This window comes from Biomphalaria glabrata, chromosome 5 (genome assembly GCF_947242115.1).
Source record: "Biomphalaria glabrata chromosome 5, xgBioGlab47.1, whole genome shotgun sequence".
Classification (NCBI taxonomy): Eukaryota; Metazoa; Mollusca; class Gastropoda; family Planorbidae; genus Biomphalaria; species Biomphalaria glabrata.
In genome coordinates, this window is record NC_074715.1 from 8040314 (window position 1) to 8059057 (window position 18744).

The following is an 18744-nucleotide window of genomic DNA, read 5'->3' on the forward strand; positions in this document are numbered from 1 at the left end:
GAACAAGTCGTCATGTTAAAGCAACAGTACAAGATTTACTTCACTGAGAGACTCATTGGCCTCCTTCAGTCGTAGGACGACTATGGTTCATCTCAGAGCACACTTCCTCATGTGGCTGTGGAGCCCTATTTTGGAGAGACACTCCCGTCCACAGATAGCGCAGGTTAAGGTGGCTTTTGCTTCGGTGGTAGAGGAGCTGGCCGTTTTTCGGATTGTGAGTTTTTCTTCCTGGGCTGAGACCCATGTACTTTCACTGTCCATAGCTTTCTTGGTCACTGTCTCTCTCCACCTGTTGCGGTCTAGAGCTATGTTTTCCCAATTGTCAGTATTGATGTTCACTGATTTGAGGTCACGTTTTATTACATCTATGCAACGGAGGTGGGGGCGACCAGTTTTTCTTGTGCCAGTCGCGAGTTGACCATAGAGGATGACTTTCGGGATGCGCTTGTCCTCCATCCGGCGAACATGCCCAAGCCAGCGCAAACGGCGTTGTCTGAGGGCTGTAAAGATGCTGGGAATACCTGATCGCGCAAGGATCTCAGTATTGCACACTTTTTCTTTCCATGTGACATTCAAGATCCTACGGAGACATCTCAAATGGAATGAGTTCAGTTTTCTCTCTTGCTTTGCGTAGGTGGTCCATGGTTCACTGCCATACAGCAGTGTACTCATAACGCATGCCTTGTAGACTTCCATTTTGGTCACCGTAGTTTTCCCAAACTCTTGGTCTGAGTCTAGCGAATGTCGAGGCAGCCTTCCCTATGTGTTTTTTCATCTCCTCTTCTAGAGACAGGTCATCTGTAATTGTGGATCTCAGATAGCAGAATTCGTTTACAGCGTTCAGCTTGTTATCGTCTATGAGGATGGAGGGTGGTGCTTTAGCAGGTGGTCCCATAACATTTGTTTTCTTCGTGCTAATAGTCAAGCCATATTCTTTACAGGCCTGAGAGAAGTGGGACATAAGTGACTGAAGTTCCTCTTGCGTGTGTGCCACTACCCCTGCGTCATCCGCGAATAGCATATCTCTTACGAGGGTGGCTCTGATTTTAGTTTTGGCCCTCAGTCTGGCAATATTTAGGAGTTTGCCATCAAATCTGGAATGGAGATAGATGCCTTCAGTGGATTTGTCGAACGCGTTGTGGATTAGCAGTGAAAATAGTATTCCAAAGAGGGTTGGGGCCAGGACACATCCTTGCTCAAAGTAGACATTACTTCACTGCGTGACTATACAGCCACCAAGACACTCATTTTTTATAAAAGGGGGGAGGTAGCTTCACAAATTTCAAAGATAAAATAAAAAAAAGAATAAAATTTAAAAAAAAGGGAAATACAATTTATGAACATATGGACGTGAATATAGATTTATTCATTTTATTAAGGGCAGTTATACTGAAGGGGCGCGGTGGTTGAGTGGTTAAACGCTTGTCTTCCAAGTTTAATGGGTACCTGACTTAAGTTTGGGAAAGTAAATGTGGGTTTTCGTTAGACTGATCACATAACACCCTGCTTATTAACCGTTGGTCAAAGAAACAGATGACCTTAACATCATCTGCCCTATGGATCACAAGGTCTGAAAGGGGAACTTTACTTTTTTCTACTTTAGCTATACTGAAGCCTAGAGAAGGTAGAAGTCTCAACAACTAAAATAACCAAACAAAAAATGACCAGGGCCTCCAACGATAAAATCCATCTTGGAACTGTACAGCAACAATTCCATGTGTTTTCAGATCTCCTTCTAGACAGGCCTTGGGAAGCCACAAAATCTGGACTTGAACAGTGACATATTATTATTATAGCTTTTATAGTAGTGCTACTTTCATGCTTATAGCATGTTCAGAGCGCTTTAGTCCAATCTCATTTGTGGACCAGTGGGGGGGGGGGGGGGGGGGGAGGAGGTATCTAGGAATTGGTTTAGGCGCTCAGTAAACGCAACTCTGCCCGAGTCGGGTGTCGAACCTCGAGCCCTCGTCTAGGTAGCCAAGACAAGCCAAGTCCAAGCGCACTTAGCCTCTCGACCACGCTTCCCACTAATATACGCATTGCGCTAAACAGCATGATTTTTGCCCAGGGCTTTTGCGATTTAGGATTCGAACCTCTCAAGCACTCACTTAAATGGAGTTTGTTGATAAGGATGATGGATACCAAACACAGATAAATTGATTTAAAGTTGACATGTTGATACGATCAACAGGCGTAGATATTTGATAGATAGATAGATATTGTTTTAAAATCCTTGAATCCTTCATTGAGGTGGGAAACGTCTTCGATACAATCATCGCCTCTGTATCTTTGATTAAGAACAACAAATATTTAAAATTACTTTATTAAAGGACTTTAACCATTCTCCGTATCTGACTTGAAGAACCATTGGCACCACGAATACTGGATTTGAAGATTGGGCCTCGCTTGGAATATCTGCGTCAGGTACATCCACCCTAGAAACACAAAATAGAAAAATATTCAATGGAAATAAAAAGCATGTAATTGAAATCTCTTTATATGTATACATAATTCTTATATGTACTTGTATATTACTACTACATAACTACCATACTATAGAGGTTACAATAAAGTGATAACAATTATGCCCTGCACTGTTTGGTTATCAATGTATCTATATGATTTCTTTCACTGATAACCTCAAACGTAATAGTCTATAATTATAATGGATTGTCTCCCTCCACGTAATTAATCGCCTTATCTTCAATATTACATTTGATTAAAGTAAACCCACACCAACTTGCACAATTTCCACGTCAGAGTTGACTCCCTTTGTGAGGGATTATTCTATGGCAAGGGGAAACACCGCCAGCGATACAATTCATGTGACCCAAACCTTGACGTGGTCTTGTTCAACACATAGTCAATGAACACTATAAAAGGAACGCTACAATACGAACAAATACACTACTTAGCGGTACCGTGAAACAATAAGTACTTTTTAAAGTAATATTGATTAGCATTGGTACCATTACTATAGCCATTTTAAAGGTATGAACATTATTAGATAGGTACAAATATAAACTAAATAATTTTAGTATTCATTTCATGTATTCTTTATTTTCTTTTATTTTTCTTCTATTCAATGAAACAAAATGTAACGTACTTTCTGTACTAAAAATATACAATTTAATTATAGAAGCAAAAATTGTAACATTTTATTACAAAGGATTTAATTGGAAGATAGTTATTAGGTCATAGTTTCATTAACCAGTTTTCCGATACGTTTATCATTTTAAAACGAACTCTGATATTTAAATATGTTAATGAAATCAAAATAAAAAAATGAATAACATATTTTTAAGGTTAAACCTTGTAACTGCGTGTACCTCTGGACTCACGGATCATGTCTCCAGGTATCATTCTATTTCTGCTTGGATCATTGCTACATAGTGCAAAAGCAGGTTTGTGACTTTTTGTTTTTCTATAGCTTATATTAACTCGCTCCGTCTGTCTGTTCGTCTGTCTGTCTGGATATTTTACACGTTTTTTTTTCCTACTACCTCTTATAATCAGATCAAATTGAAACTTTGCACACTTATTCATTGCCGATGATAGTACATGAATCAATTTAAAAAAATGAACCCACTAATCAGTGGTAATTAATTAATTTTCATATAGAAAAGGGAAAAATCTTTCAGCATTAGGAGGATTGGCATTGATTTAATTATTTCCCTTTTATAAGCTTTGTTATTTATTAAAAGTATTTTTTTTTTTAATATTTTGCTTGTTTTTCTACATTAATTGTTTGATGTTTACCGATTTATATAATTATACGATCTAATGACATGTACAATATATGATTTGCTAGTCGACCGGCTATGCTTGTAAATGAATAACATATTTCTAGTGCCAATATTTACAATTTGGAGAGTGTCGCAATAATACTTGGTACTAAAAATAAGCCCTATACTGCTAACCATAAGACTGAGTGGTAAAACACTTGGGTTCCACACGTAGGAGTCTCGAGTTTAAATCCAGGTGAAGATGCGACTTCAAACTCTAAAGGGTTCCTTATATACGTTGGTTTAAGTAAAGGCGGTTGGTCATTGTGCTGGCCACATAACACCCTAGTTAACCCTCGACTATACAAAAACGCTTTGCAGTATTTACTCTACTCAAGGTCTGAAAGGGGTACTTTACTTTTTAAAAAATCTTTTTACTTAACTGTTAACACAATACATTGTCCACCTACAACAATACTAAGAGGATACTATTAAGACTTTACATGCAGCTGAAAGTATCCAGTAAAACGAACGACATTTAAAACAACACATTTTACGAGAATAAGTATCTAGACAAAAAGAGCAACTCCTCAATACAGTGAAGAGACGAAAGCTGAGCTGATTTGGTTATATTGTAAGACATGACTCACTGTCTAAAGTCTGCCTGGTCGAGCGGTTTGCGCGCTGGACTGTCGTTCAGATTTATCGATGGTCCCGGGCTCAAACCCTGCCCGCTCCCATCCCCCGTCGTCCTGAGGAAGGTTTGGACTAGGAAGTAAACTATCTTCCACTCTGAAGGAACATCCGAAACATGTAAAACATTTTACAAACAAAACATTCTTCAAGATACAGTGGGGGGGGGGGGGGAGGGGAGCACGAAGTAAGTGTCGTCCAATGAAAAGCTGGCTGGATAATTTAAAAGAATGGTCACTATTGATTTCATGCTAAGAACAGGTGGTTGCCGAGAAAAACATGGAGGGCTTTGGTTACACGAACTGTCACAGTAACTTTACGACGAAAGTCAAAGAACAGACGACGATGATGATGATGATGTATAGACAAAGATAATTAGCCGTAAAGTCAACACAGTTGTTGAGTCATTACACTCATAAGAATTTTTTACAACTGTGCAAGACACAATGGCTGCTTGGTCGTGCGGTTTGCGCGCTGGACTGTCGTTTTGATTTATCGACGGTCGAAGGTTCAAACCCTGCCCGCTCCCATCCCCCGTCGTCCTGCGGGAGGCTTGGACTAGGAAGATTGTATAGTTATCTATTGTTTCTATTTCATGTTCGTGTTCCATAAGTCTCAGACGGCATGGGACTAATTCAGCTTATAGTACCACTTCAGTCAAGTACTATTTCTTTCCCTTGATTGAGATATCAAAACTAAGTAATTTATTACCAATAGTTAGTTAACTAATTGGGTATTTGTGTGAGTGTGTCTGTGTGTTGTAAAGTAAAACAAATAATTGTGCAAAATTTCAGCTTGATTCGAGAATGGGTGTCGGAGAAATAACGTGTACAAACATTGGCCAGACAGACAGACAGACAGAGTGAAATGATACAAGTTTTCTAAACATATTGTCATAGAGCAGGGGTTCTCAACCTGTGGGTCGCGACCCCCTAGGGGGTCGAATGACGATTTGCCACGGGTCGCCAAAGACCATCGAAAAAATGGATTGTTTTTGTCTATTCCTCTATTGCTGTGTGTATTTGCGGGGGTGGGGGGGTCACCAAGCATAAAAGGTCGAGAACCGCTGTCATAGAGGGTGGGTCAAAATTTAAGTACATGTAGTCACACTTTTTCTGCTCCTGATATTCAAACACTTTTTGTTTTTGTTTCGAGATCTAAATTTAACAGATTCAATAGTCTCAATGAAGTAAATTCAGTGCACTAACCTATGCATATTACGAATTGTGTACATCACATTTCTGTATCAAAATCCATGCAATCCATGTCTTGCTTAAGACGAAAGTGAATACGAAGATATGAAAGATATGACCTCCAAGTTTTCCTTGTATACCTTGTCCAGTTTTGCCTGAAACAGAAAGCAGACTTAAAACCTATAGAACATCAAAGTCCTTCTAGACATCAACATGTGTACAAATACACAAATTCAAATTTACAAAAGCTATTGTAACACAGTGCAGGGAAAGCCACTGTCCCGTTGGGCTCATATTTCTCACATCTCATGCCAAACTTTTAATTGTAAAATGTTTTACACGTTTCGGATGTTCCTTCAGAGTTGAAGATAATTACTTCCTAGTCCAAACCTCCCGCAGGACGACGGGGGATGGGAGCGGGCAGGGTTTGAACCCTGGATCATCTGAACGACAGTCCAGCGCGCAAACCGCACGACCAGGCAGCCATCCCGACCAGGCAGCCATAATTCACGGTGCCCCCACTGCTTATAGGAAGAGGAAACCGTGTCTGATATTCTGTTCGACTGCCCCAGACTTGCTGATGTCCGTCTCGACAGGTCTGGGAACCCACACACTTTGTGACCACTAGGGTGACATACGTGCACTACGCATAACAACAAGGGTATTTTGTCACAGACAGAACTATCTGCTTGATTACTGTAGTGTAAAATGTTGGTTAGCTGTAGTAGTTAACGCTTGCGATTAATTGAAAAGTTGTTTTTTTAATTTGTAATAATCTTTCTCTCTTTTTCTACCTATCTTTCAATCACTTTTTTAAAGTGATATTGAAAATGATTATAGAGCTTGAGAAAGAAAAGAGAAAGAGAGAGAATGTAAATATTAGAAGGATTAGATACACACACAGAGTTAAAGACTGATACAAACAGAGAGATACAAAACAGATACAAAACAGAGAGATGCAAAAAGAGATACAAAAGAGAGATACACACAGATACAAAAAGAAAGACTCAAAAAAGTAGATACAAAATGAGAGATGCAAAAAAAGAGAGATGCCAAAGTGAGATACAAGCAGAGATATGCAAAAAAAAGAGAGATACCAAAGTGAGATACAAGCAGAGAGATGCAAAAAAGAAAAATGAAGAGAAGAGATACAAACAAAGAGATGCAGAAAGAGATGTAAAAAAAGATACCAACAGTGAAATACAAACAGAGAAAGACAAACAGAGAGATATAGTGAAATTAAAAAAAAGAAGAAGAATAGAAGCTTTTATTGACGGCTACAGGTAAAGGGAGAGAGAGAGAGAGAGAGAGAGAGAGAGAGAGAGAGAAAGAGGATGGGTTAATAAGAAAAAGAGATTTCAAATCTTTTCCTTTAAGGTTAAAATGTAGTACTTTTTACTACTTGCTGTAGTGAGTGCTTGCTATTCATGTTTCGAGTGGTTAGCTTCACTGTAACAGTAACGAAACAATATTCAGTTTCTAGCAATACTTTGAAATCTTACAAATTCATACCACGTAATTGTACAAAAGTCTTATTGTAGTTTTGTCATGTACATGTATGTGTATATGTATGTGTAACCCATCTTTTCTTAATTTTCAGGACTAAATGATGGTGAAATTGCAGGGATTTCCATTGGGTCAATTTTGTTGGTCGCTGTTGTCATAGTTGGGATCATCCTTGCATGCAGACATTTCACTTCTTCAGAGCACAACTACGGAGGAGTGTCCAGCGCTAAATTTGGGATGAAGAGAAACCAGTCCGACTAGTAGCCTCTAGGGTCACCATCACTGAATCACTATTAATGAAAACTGTGTTCCCATTTGTTAGTCGAAATATTGATTTTACATTTGTGTGTTGTTGTTTTTTTTTTTTGGGGGGGGGGGACGGATAATGGAGTTGATAATAAATAATTTAAGACAGCGGTTCTCAAACGTTATTGACGCAAGGACCTCTTTGCATAGTCAAAGCTTGCCCACGGACCCCTAAGTTACTCGCTCGGATAAACTTGCTTTTAGCGAATGAGTTTTTTAAAAATTGTAAACAATTTTTCTATTTATGCGGACCCCCTTACTATATTCTCGAGGACCCCTGGGGGTGCGTCTAGCATACCTTGAGAACCACTGCTTTAATAATAATAATAATAATAATGGGAGATTCTTTCCTAAACAATTCAAAATTGATATAATTAGACAGTATATAATTGTGCTGAGATGCAGTGATAATACAAAGGTGATTGTTTAAAATCATAATCAATAAAATTAGAATAAAATGAGTAATTTGTTTCAATAAATGAGCAAAATACCATCAATGCTAATTTATTTATTTGTGTGTATGTATATTCTTAAAGATTATTTTGTTATTATTTGTCCTGGAAGTTATCAAGACACAAATGTTTATTTTAACATTGAATAATAGAGGCATGCACTCAGAGGCGTTGCTAGGATTGGGGGGGGGGGGAGAATTTGAAAATCCCCGGGATTGAGGGGGGGCCTCCAAATGAGTGTTTTTTTAAATTAAATATTAAATATTACGCAAAATACAAGGACTCCCAAAGAGGTCAAGCTTCCCTTGGGTCCCCAGTCTAATTTGTAGCTACGCCCCTGCAGGCACTATGTGCAATTTTGTTTTTATGTTTCGTGATTACATGTTTTGTTTATAAATACGCTTGAGATTATAATGTGAACAATAAGAATTAAGTGTACACACAGAGATATAAACACAATGTGAACATGTGTGTGTGTGTGTGTGTGTGTGTGTGTGTACGAAGTCATGTCTTAAAATTCAGTATAAATTACCGGACTTTTATAAGTCTTTAACTGTGTTTTACTTTTACAATAAAGAGAACATTGTACCGACTAAACTCTTGTTAGTGTATGCAAACATTATATGTTGATCTGTTGTTTTTATTCTCGTTTTTTTTTAAAGTTATTATAAATCTATGTTCTTTTATGTTGTAGAAAAAGATGTCTTATGCTAAGTATTGATGTAAAATGAATACGCCTTAGAAGATAGAAACTCATTCCTTAAAACTAAAACCCATATCTACTAGACCAGTGATGCCCAACCTAATTCGACCGGCGGGCCATTTTTGTTTCCGACACTCGTATCGCGGGCCACATGACCGAAAATGTACAAAAAACGAAATGAAATTGACCTGAAAATTGGATATTTGACATTGATCTTTGTTTTTACGCGTTGGTAAATGGCTTCACATCAATTATCATTGTAGCTATTTTACCACTGACTCATTTTATTGTTTCATTTTGGTAAATATTCCCATCGATTCTATGCGTAGTTTAACAATCTTTTATTCGCGGCTCAAAGCAAGTATGGCGTCATACTTGTTTCATAATGCCGTTTTTATGTTTACTTTTTTTTCAAACAGCCAAACTTTCTTTACAAATCAAATATTTTTGGATTATTATTATGTTTCACACACAAAAAAAAAAGTAAAGATACGTTCAATTTTCCTGTTAGGTTCTACATTCGAAGTCCACTTTGTACTTTCTTCGGCTTTCACTTTTCATAAACGTACACAAGTTAAAGGTCATGGTACCGATCCATCAGAGAAAAAGAGAGGGCCTAACGTAGGCAAAGATACATTTTTTCAATTTTTTTTTTGGAGGGGGGGGGGGATTTTCTACACTTGTGCCGACGGTTTGGCGGGCCGGATGAAACCACGTCACGGGCCGGATCTGGCCGTATTTTGGGCATCACTGTACTAGACCATTACGTGGTCTTGCTTTACTCTAATATAACACTATAAAAGTAACGTTACTACACAAAAGAATATATTACTTATCCGTGTCGTGAAAAAACAGAATAATAAAATTAAAACTATAATAGATTAGCTCTAACTAAATACAAACACTTAAAAGGTATGGACATATTAGATTCACAAAATAAATTATGTGTATTCATTAAATACTTGAAACTTTTAAAAAAAAATGTATTCCTTATTTAATTGTATTATCCCTTCTGTTACATAAAACTAAATTCAAAGTAATTTCTATTCAAAAAAACGTAATTTAATTATTGTATACTATAATACTATATACGTATGTACTATAATGTATAATAGTTATGGATATTAGTAGTCTTTCACAGGGGATTCAATTTGATGGCAGTCAGTGGGTTATAGTTTTATTAACAACTTTTCGTTATATTTTATATCATTAAGACACAACTTCCGGTATTGGAAAAACGTAATTAAATCTAAATACGAATATAAATAACGTAATTTTGTAAGTGTTAACTTTGTTTTGCTCTAACACGTGACTTCCTTGTCTTCTGGACACCAGCTGTGACTCACGGAACATGTCTCCAGTTCTAATCCTATTTCTGCTTGGATCATTGCTACATAGCGCAAAAGCAGGTTTATGATTAGAATTTTCTTACGAAGCTTATATCAACTCACTCTGTCTGTCCGTCTGTCTGGTAAAAAGTTTGAATGCGTTTTTTTCTCCCACTTCCCATTCTCGGAGATCAAGTTGAAACTTTACACAAGATAAATAAATAAATAAATAAATAAAAAATAACCAATTGAGGTTAAGTGTTGTACCTCCTCTGAGCACAACTACGGAGGAGTAGGCAGCGCTAAATATGGGATAAAGAGAAACCAGTCCGATTAGTAATCTGTAGTGTCTATGTCCTTCAGTATTAATTAGAATTGTCTTCAAAAATGTGTTTAAAAACAAACTTTTTTTTTTTGGGGGGGGGGGGGGTTTGGGATGTGTTTTCAAACAATTGTATTAGAACTTTCAGTACAGTTTTCTAATTTTATATGGTCATCATATGATAACAGAAAGCCATTCAATGTGACACCTGCGATGAATGGTACCATGCATCATGTCTCCATATGAATACACCTGTGTATTATGCCTTAGGCAACAAAGATGCATCATGGCACTGTGTACCGTGTGGGTTACCTCAGTTTACATCAGGACTGTTTGATTCCTTTGATGCAGACACTTCTAACCCATACAGCATCCTAAACACCATCCCAAACCAAACTCACCAACCACTAGCCAGATCCACTCCTGTTAAACCTAAATCTGCTAAAATTAATACAACAGCCTCACTAAACAAACCTACTAAAGAAGTAACACCAAAATATCTTAAAACCTTAGTAATAAATTTTCAAAGCATTAGGAACAAAACAGCAGACTTAGAAATTTTATAAGAATGTGAGAAACCAGACATAATTGCAGGCACAGAAACTTGGCTACATCCTGAAATTTATAATGCAGAAATTTTCAATAGTAATTATGAAATTTTTAGAAAAGATAGGGCTGATAATCATGGAGGAGTTCTTTTAGCAATAAAAAACACTCTTATAGCAGAAGAAATTACCTTACCTAACTCAAAAAATATAGAATCAACATTTTGTAAAATTAATACCACCTCAACATCCCTAATAATAGGCAGCATTTACAGACCACCAAATTCTAGTTTAGAATACATGCAGGAACTATGTAATCAGATTACTACACTTAAAGAGACAAATAAAAATGCAGTTTTTTTGGATTATGGGTGATTTCAACCTACCAGATATAAATTCGAAAACACTAACCATAGATAAACACCAAAACCTTAAGGACATAAATGAGCTTTTCATAGAAACTTTACACAACCTAAGTTTAGATCAAATCATTAAAAAGCCAACTAGATTAAACAACACATTAGATCTCTTCTTAACCAACAGACCTGGATTAGTAGTTGATTTAAGTTGATTATGATATTATCCCTGGTCTATCAGACCATGAGATCATAAAAATACATAGTCAGATAAAAGCAGTAGCCAATACAAAACCCAAAAGAAAAATCGTACTCTGGAATAAATGTAACCTAACACAACTACACCAAGCTGCATTAAACTTACAACAAACATTCTTATTAGAAAAAGACATTAACCAACCAGTCGATGACCTCTGGAATTTCATTAAAAACCATCTTAAAAGCATTATAGAAAATCATATACCAACTAAATATTCATCAAACAAAATAAATAAATGCTGGTTTAATAATAGACTAAAGAAGCTTTGTAAACAGAAGGAAAACCTATATAGAAAATTTAAAGAAACTAATGCAGAAAGAGTTTACAAAAAGTATATAAAAATTAAACACTTAACCCAAAAAGTAAGCAGACAGCTGCAGAGTGAATACATAAACAATGTAATATCTAAAGATAACAACAAAAACCTATGGTCATACATTAAGTCTAAGAAAATGGAAACAACAGGCGTAGCGCCATTAAAAGATGAACATAACATAATACATAATGATAATGAAACTAAAGCAAACATCCTAAACAAATACTTTGCATCAGCATTCTCAGCCCCAGGAGACAAAGACATATTACTGAATTTGAACCAAGTAGACAACATAGAAGATATAGTAGTACAAGAAAATGGAATTCAAAAACTATTAGCCAACACCAAACCAAATAAAGCTTCTGGACCTGATGGTATTCCAGCTAGATTACTCAAAGAACTAAGTAATGAGCTAGCCCCAGTGTTCAAAATACTCTTTCAGGCTTCACTTAACCAGGGCAGAGTACCAAAGGACTGGAAAGAAGCTAATGTCACCCCCCCTATTTAAAAAAGGAGAAAAATCTGACCCATGAAACTACAGACCAGTATCACTTACCAGCATCACATGTAAAATCCTAGAACACATATAATGTAGCAACATCATAAACCACTTAGACAAACATAATGTCCTCACACCATACCAACATGGCTTTAGGAAATATAGATCATGTGAAACACAACTAATAGGACTAATTGATGATTTTTCAAAAGGTTTAGATAATAGTGAACAAATAGATGCTATCTTACTAGATTTTTCTAAGGCTTTTGACAAAGTTCACCACCATAGTTTGCTTAAAAAATTAAAATATTTCGGCATTAATGGTCCACTGCATCAGTGGATTAAAGACTTTCTGATAGGGAGAGAACAAACTGTAATAATAAATGGCTCTAAATCAACACCGATAACAGTAAACTCAGGTGTACCTCAAGGAACAGTCTTGGGTCCACTACTATTTTTAATTTACATAAATGATTTACCAAATTGCATTAGTTCAGGAACAAAAGTCAGATTAATTGCAGACGATTGCATAATATATAGAACAATAAAAACAACACAAGACACAGATATTTTACAAAGAGAATTAGATGAATTACAGAAATGGGAATCAAATTGGAGCATGTCTTTCCACCCAGAAAAATGTCAGTTGTTAAGAGTAACAAAAAAACTAAAACAAATTAATTCCACTTATCTTATTCATGGCAAACCAGTAACACAGACTAAAAACGCAAAATACCTAGGTGTTATAATAAATGAAAAACTGTCATGGAATCCACATATTGATGAATCCACATATTGATGAAACTACAAAAAAATCAAACAAAGCATTAGGATTTATTAAAAGAAATTTCTATAAATCAAACAAGAACATAAAACTAAAATGTTATTTAACCTTGGTTAGGCCAATAATAGAATATGCATCCTCTGTTTGGGATCCCTCAACTCAAGAAAACATTAAGAAACTAGAACAGACACAAAACAGAGCAGTGCGATTCATAACAAACGAATATTCACATTTGACTAGAGTAACACCTTTAGTAAAATCACTAAATTTAGAAAGCCTTCAGGACAGAAGGCTCAAAAGTAAAGTAGCAATCATACATAAAACACTGAACCATAATCTTCAAATACAAAAACAAAATTTAATAAAATACTCTGAAAGACACAAAGATAAAGCATTCCTCGTCCCATATGCTAGGACTAATTTGTACAAATACTCCTTCTTCCCTAGTGCTATTAGAGCATGGAATGGGTTGCCTGAGCTAGCCAGGAAAACCAGTGACTTGGCAGAATTTAAGTCATTGGTTAATATGTATGACTAAATGCATGACGCGTAGGACGTAATCATCTTCTTTTTTGAAGTAACGTCTGTATAATATAAGATAAGATAAGATAATTCAAAGATTTTGTTTTCTATATTATATTATATTTAAATCGGATGCAAATTTTGAATAAAATTTGTAATTCATTTTTCAATAATTGGGCAATGTATATTTTATTTAAATGTAGGCTATATAAAGAGAAACGCATTTCATTGTAGTTAAAAATAAAATGTGATCATTATTTTTTTCTAAGGTTTTCCTTGTCCTTTCGAGCTGCAATTTCGTACCCCGACTTTTCTCTGTAGTATAAGTCTGTATTTTTAATTTTCATGTTTGTATCTTCATCGTTATTGTCATAGAAGTCATGGAAGTCATAGAAGTCATGAAAGTTATGTAAGTCATGGAAGTCATGGACAATTGTTATTAAGACGAATTTTCATGTGTTTGAAAAAATAAAATGTTCTTATCTATCGTTTGCACGGCTGGATCATCATACATAAGCCCAGTGTTCCGCCCAGGGGCGGGCCCTAACTATTGAGGGGCCTTATGCGAAACTGATTGCACGGGGACCAAGCATAATGTCAAAATTAAGATTTTGTATTAGAAAATGCATTCGTCTTTGCATTACAGTTTTATTAAATGAAAGCAGACAATGCCGTTTTTTTTTTAAATCTAACATAGGATTGGCACCCAAAAATGACAATTTCATCTATTTTTCAAGAGATTTTTATGAGTTTTCAGGAGATTTTAATAATTTAAGATTTCCAGGACTTTTTCGTATATTTTGCAATGTAATATAAACTTTGTAAAAAATATTTTTTTGTAACATTAATTCAGAAAAGAACAAGCTGTTTAAATACAAGTATTAAGAATATAAGACTGATTGACTATCATCCACAGTATAGCGCGGGAAATGTACGGTCTTATTAGCAATAGTGATCAGTTGTAAAAATAGTGTATTTTTAATGAAAATAAAACTACTTGCATTATTAATTTAACAAATGTAAAGTTTTACTTTCAGAAAATAAATAAAGTAGCCGTTTCATCATAACATTAAAACATTTAAAATATCGGATTTCGGAATTTCAATATCTTTTTTTCTAGTTTTCGTGATCTAAATATAGATGTAATGTAACAACAGAGTAAGTCTTGAGACACCAGGTAGAGAATAGGGGATCCCCGCAGCTGTGCTGACATAAGGGGGACATTAATACAATCAATCGTTACCGATTATGTGTGGATTATATTTGAGTAAAGCTTACTTAGAACAGAACGATATATATAAAATATATATATATATATATATATAATATTTATGTAAATTAAAGAAAACCCGGTTCGTTTGTTTTTAAAAGGAGGATATTGTAATACAGACTTTCCGTCGTAAACTGAGGTAGGTGAAATAGATAGTGAAGGAATTCAGTTCTTTCAAATCATAGCAGTTATACACAAGGTAAACACATTTCTCTCTCCTATAGTTACTTATAAAATGCTCACAAGCTACGGTCTGCGGGCTTTTTCAGTGCACGGACAAAAGGTTTGGAACTCACTCCCCATTGATCTCAGACAGACAACATGCTAGACCACTTTTAAGAAGAACATTAAGACCTACTTGTTTAAAACTTTTTTAGATTAGTTTTTGATTTCTATTGTCGTGTTTGTGTTTGTAATGTTATTACAGCGCCTTGAGCCTACATTTTGTTTGTTAACAGCGCTTTATAAATAAAATCATTATTATTACCATTATTAATTGTCTTGTTTCAGTTGCACAAACAAATACCGTTCCTAATCCTGAGAATTTAAAAAAAAATGCTTTTTAAAAGATCTTTTTAAACATTAAAATTATTTTAATACACATTTGTTACTATTGAATAACTTTAAAATTCCATCTTATAAGTATTTTGAAACTTGTGTTGAATAAAGGTAAGTTTGGGCAATTTGATCTAAAAGTGTTTACAAAGAGATTACAATTTTTGACTAATAAATATGTAGTTTATTAATACATATGTCAATACTATATATTTCAAATGTGTTAACTAATGTTGCAGGACTCATTTCATTCCAAACGCTGACTGCTTTCAAAAGCTGTAGAAAGCCAAAATGAAGTTATTGTAAGTATTTACATCTTATTTGTTCTTAAGTCTGAAAATGTGATGTGGAAAACTAGGGGATTTGTCTTCTAAATTATATAATGATCACGTGGTGTTGCCATAGAACAGGGTAAACAGGGAATAGCTATTATAATTAACATTCAAGAAAGTTAATTTCTCATAGTTATAGTTTCTTTGAAACTAAAAATACAGTTGAAATTTACAATGTAACAACAAAAATGTAGAAATAATTGTTTTTTTTTTTATTAATTTAGACCTACACTGATAGTGGGCTTTTTGATTGTTGCAATGTTGATTAGTTTCATCGTCCTTATATTCAGTAAGTAATAAGTATTGATTAAGTAATCTAGTTGTAACCGTATTGGTATTGACTAAGTCGTTTATTAAGTATAACTATCGCCGACACTGACAGCTGTAATATTGTAATGTTAAATTGTATCAAATGCATCTAAAATATCACTTATGTTCATTGTTACAAAGAATTTGATAATTCACGATCTTCTTTGTGTAATCATTACAACTGTAATATTATAACAGTAACAAATACGCAGGTAAGAGTACTATTGTATGAGCAGGCGAAACATTTATACAGGCCAGCAGATAGTGAGCAGTCAAGTTTGTTTATTTTACATGTTTCGGATGTTCCTTCAGAGTTGAAGATAGTTTACTTCCTAGTCCAAACCTCCCGCAGGACGGGTAGGGTTTGAACCCTGGACCATCGATAAATCTGAACGACAGTCCAGCGCGCAAACCGCACGACCAGGCAGAAGAACATGGGAACGAGAATAGCAGAAGATCATTATTTTCTAGAACATATAGCTCTTAGACCAAAAAAAAAAAACAGCCTGTTGTTATTTTTTTTTTGTGCTATTGATTATTTCTACAAAGCTTATATTCACTCACTGTGTCTGTCAGTCAGTCTGTCTGTCTCGGGGCTTTCTTTTATATGTTTGTTTTTTCTCCGACGTCCCATTCTCGGAGCAAGTTGAAATTGTCTGCAATAATTCATAGTTGAAGACTATACATGAAAAAGTAATTTAGAAAAGATTAACCGATTATTTTGTAAATTAGTGCTGATTAATTAATTTGTTTAATATAGAAAAGGGGAGATAAATCTTAAAACATAATATTAAATATTTAAAAAAATAAAAAATATACTTTCTTGTTTATTAACTTGAAGATCAATACTAAAGTAACTTCTTTTTCAAAAAACAAATGAATAAACTTTTTGTAGAAATTAAATTCACATCAAAATTCGTAATGCATTATATGAATAGTATATGTATGCGTTGTATTTTGCAAGATGACCTATGACTCAGCGGTTCTCAACCTTTTAAGCTCGGCGACCCCTTTCTACAATCCCCACTCTGCGGCGACCCCCATCCACACAGCAATAGAAGAATAGACAAAAACAATCCATATTTTCGATGGTCTTAGGCGACCCCTGGTAAATCGCGACCCACAGGTTGAGAACCCCTGACCTATGTAGTATGTAGTTTTAGAAAATACCTTTTACGTTTTCTTTAACTGCGTTCATAAAATTTTTTTGTTGCAGTATTCGATACTCCATTACTCCTACGGATCATAGGGCCCACAGCGAGTACTGCAGCTGCAAGTTTGGCACTATACAAATTAAGAAATCGATACCGGAAAACTACTCGTCATAGAATAAAAATTCACAAAGGATGGATGGAAGATAACCAAGAAACAAATGAAATTGGGTAGTGAACCGTAGTGAACATTCTGAAGAAATAGCCCCAATGAAAATATTGATAGTATACTTCTAGCATTATGCGCTTTTATTTCAGCTGTTGTTTCTTTTAGATAAATACAAATAACATTATATTAAGTAATGTAATATTTTTAATATTTTTAATATTACAAATGACATGATATCATGATATTATTATAGATTACTTCTCATATATTCTTTATTGAAATTGTATTCCACATATAAAAGGTTAACATATCCTGTAGTGTGTATGGTTTGGTGTATAGAGGTATGGTGATATTGTAAATTATTAAAGCGAACATGAAATGTGTTTGTGAAAATACTTTAGATTTATAAATTTATTATATCTATGTTTAATGTAGTATTTAGTTGAACTGTTAGTAGACGAATAGGCTATTATACTTGGGATGCCAAATAAGATGTGGAAGTTCTTAATACAACAAAATAAGTTGGGAAGCGTGGTCGAGAGGCTAAGTGCGCTTGAACTTAGCTTGGCTTGGCTACCTAGAAGGGGGCTCGAGGTTCGAGACCCGACTCGGACAGAGTTGTGTTTACTGAGCGCCTAAAGGCAGCACGGAAAGCCAACTCCTAGATACCCCCTCCCCCCCACCAGTCCACAAATGAGATTGGACCAAAGCGCTCTGAGCATGCTATAAGCATGAAAGTAGCGCTATATAAAAGCTATAAATATATAATACAAAACATATTTAATGGCATTGTGTCTACATTTAAAAAGCATAATGATTTAATAATACACATTTTTAATAAATATGTATAGCCATAACACCAAGTAGGACACTTACAGTCCACCAAACAGGACACAGACACACAAAACCAAAAAAGGACACCAAATAGAACACAGAAGAAGAAAAAATATATAAAACCTTCTTATTTAAACATCAATTATATTAAGTGTAGTTGTATCAATTAAACTGGATCAGTCATGTAATTAACTTTGAATTAGGTCTAGAGCAGTGATTCCCAAAGTGGTCTATATAGACCCCCAGGGGTCTACGAAGACTTTCAAGGGGTCTACGATAGTGAAAAAACAAATTGGGGGTCCATGAGATGTCCAAGGGGGTCTATGATAATAGATTTCATATAAGCAGGTCATGTATTTAATTTTTACATCCCATTAATGTAATTCTTCACACTAGATATAATTTGTAACTTAGTTAATCATTTAAATATTTAGCCTGCTATTCAAACGAAAAATTGTTGTATTTAATTTCAATACTTATTAAAATAACTTAATTTTGTCTTCATGTAAATAATGTTTACAAAAAGAAATGTAGACTGTCTAGCATTGATTATATAAAATTGTTCATTCTTTCCTTGTCAACCAAGCGGTTACCGATTGCCTTTTTTATGACGAT

General features: G+C 35.0%; 3 long non-coding RNA genes across 5 annotated transcripts in view; 2 read left to right on the plus strand and 1 right to left on the minus strand.

Moving 5' to 3' along the window:
• LOC106062709 (uncharacterized) overlaps positions 1-18744 on the minus strand; it is a 78848-nt gene that overhangs the window by 1641 nt on the left and 58463 nt on the right. For 2 of the 3 annotated variants that reach the window (XR_008777993.1, XR_008777994.1), the window contains 2 exons: positions 5627-5766; positions 2321-2435 (listed from right to left, as the gene is read on the minus strand). This is a non-coding gene — a long non-coding RNA (uncharacterized LOC106062709). Of the gene's footprint in view, positions 1-2320; positions 2436-5626; positions 5767-16539; positions 16632-18744 lie in introns of all 3 variants that reach the window. The other variant, XR_008777995.1, reaches the window with a different exon arrangement.
• Positions 2833-7410, plus strand: LOC106062708 (uncharacterized). Its single transcript, XR_001216858.2, has 3 exons — positions 2833-2991; positions 3306-3404; positions 7212-7410. It is a non-coding gene; the product is annotated as an uncharacterized LOC106062708 (long non-coding RNA).
• Positions 14734-17678, plus strand: LOC106064842 (uncharacterized). Its single transcript, XR_008777986.1, has 4 exons — positions 14734-14978; positions 15574-15636; positions 15891-15955; positions 17192-17678. It is a non-coding gene; the product is annotated as an uncharacterized LOC106064842 (long non-coding RNA).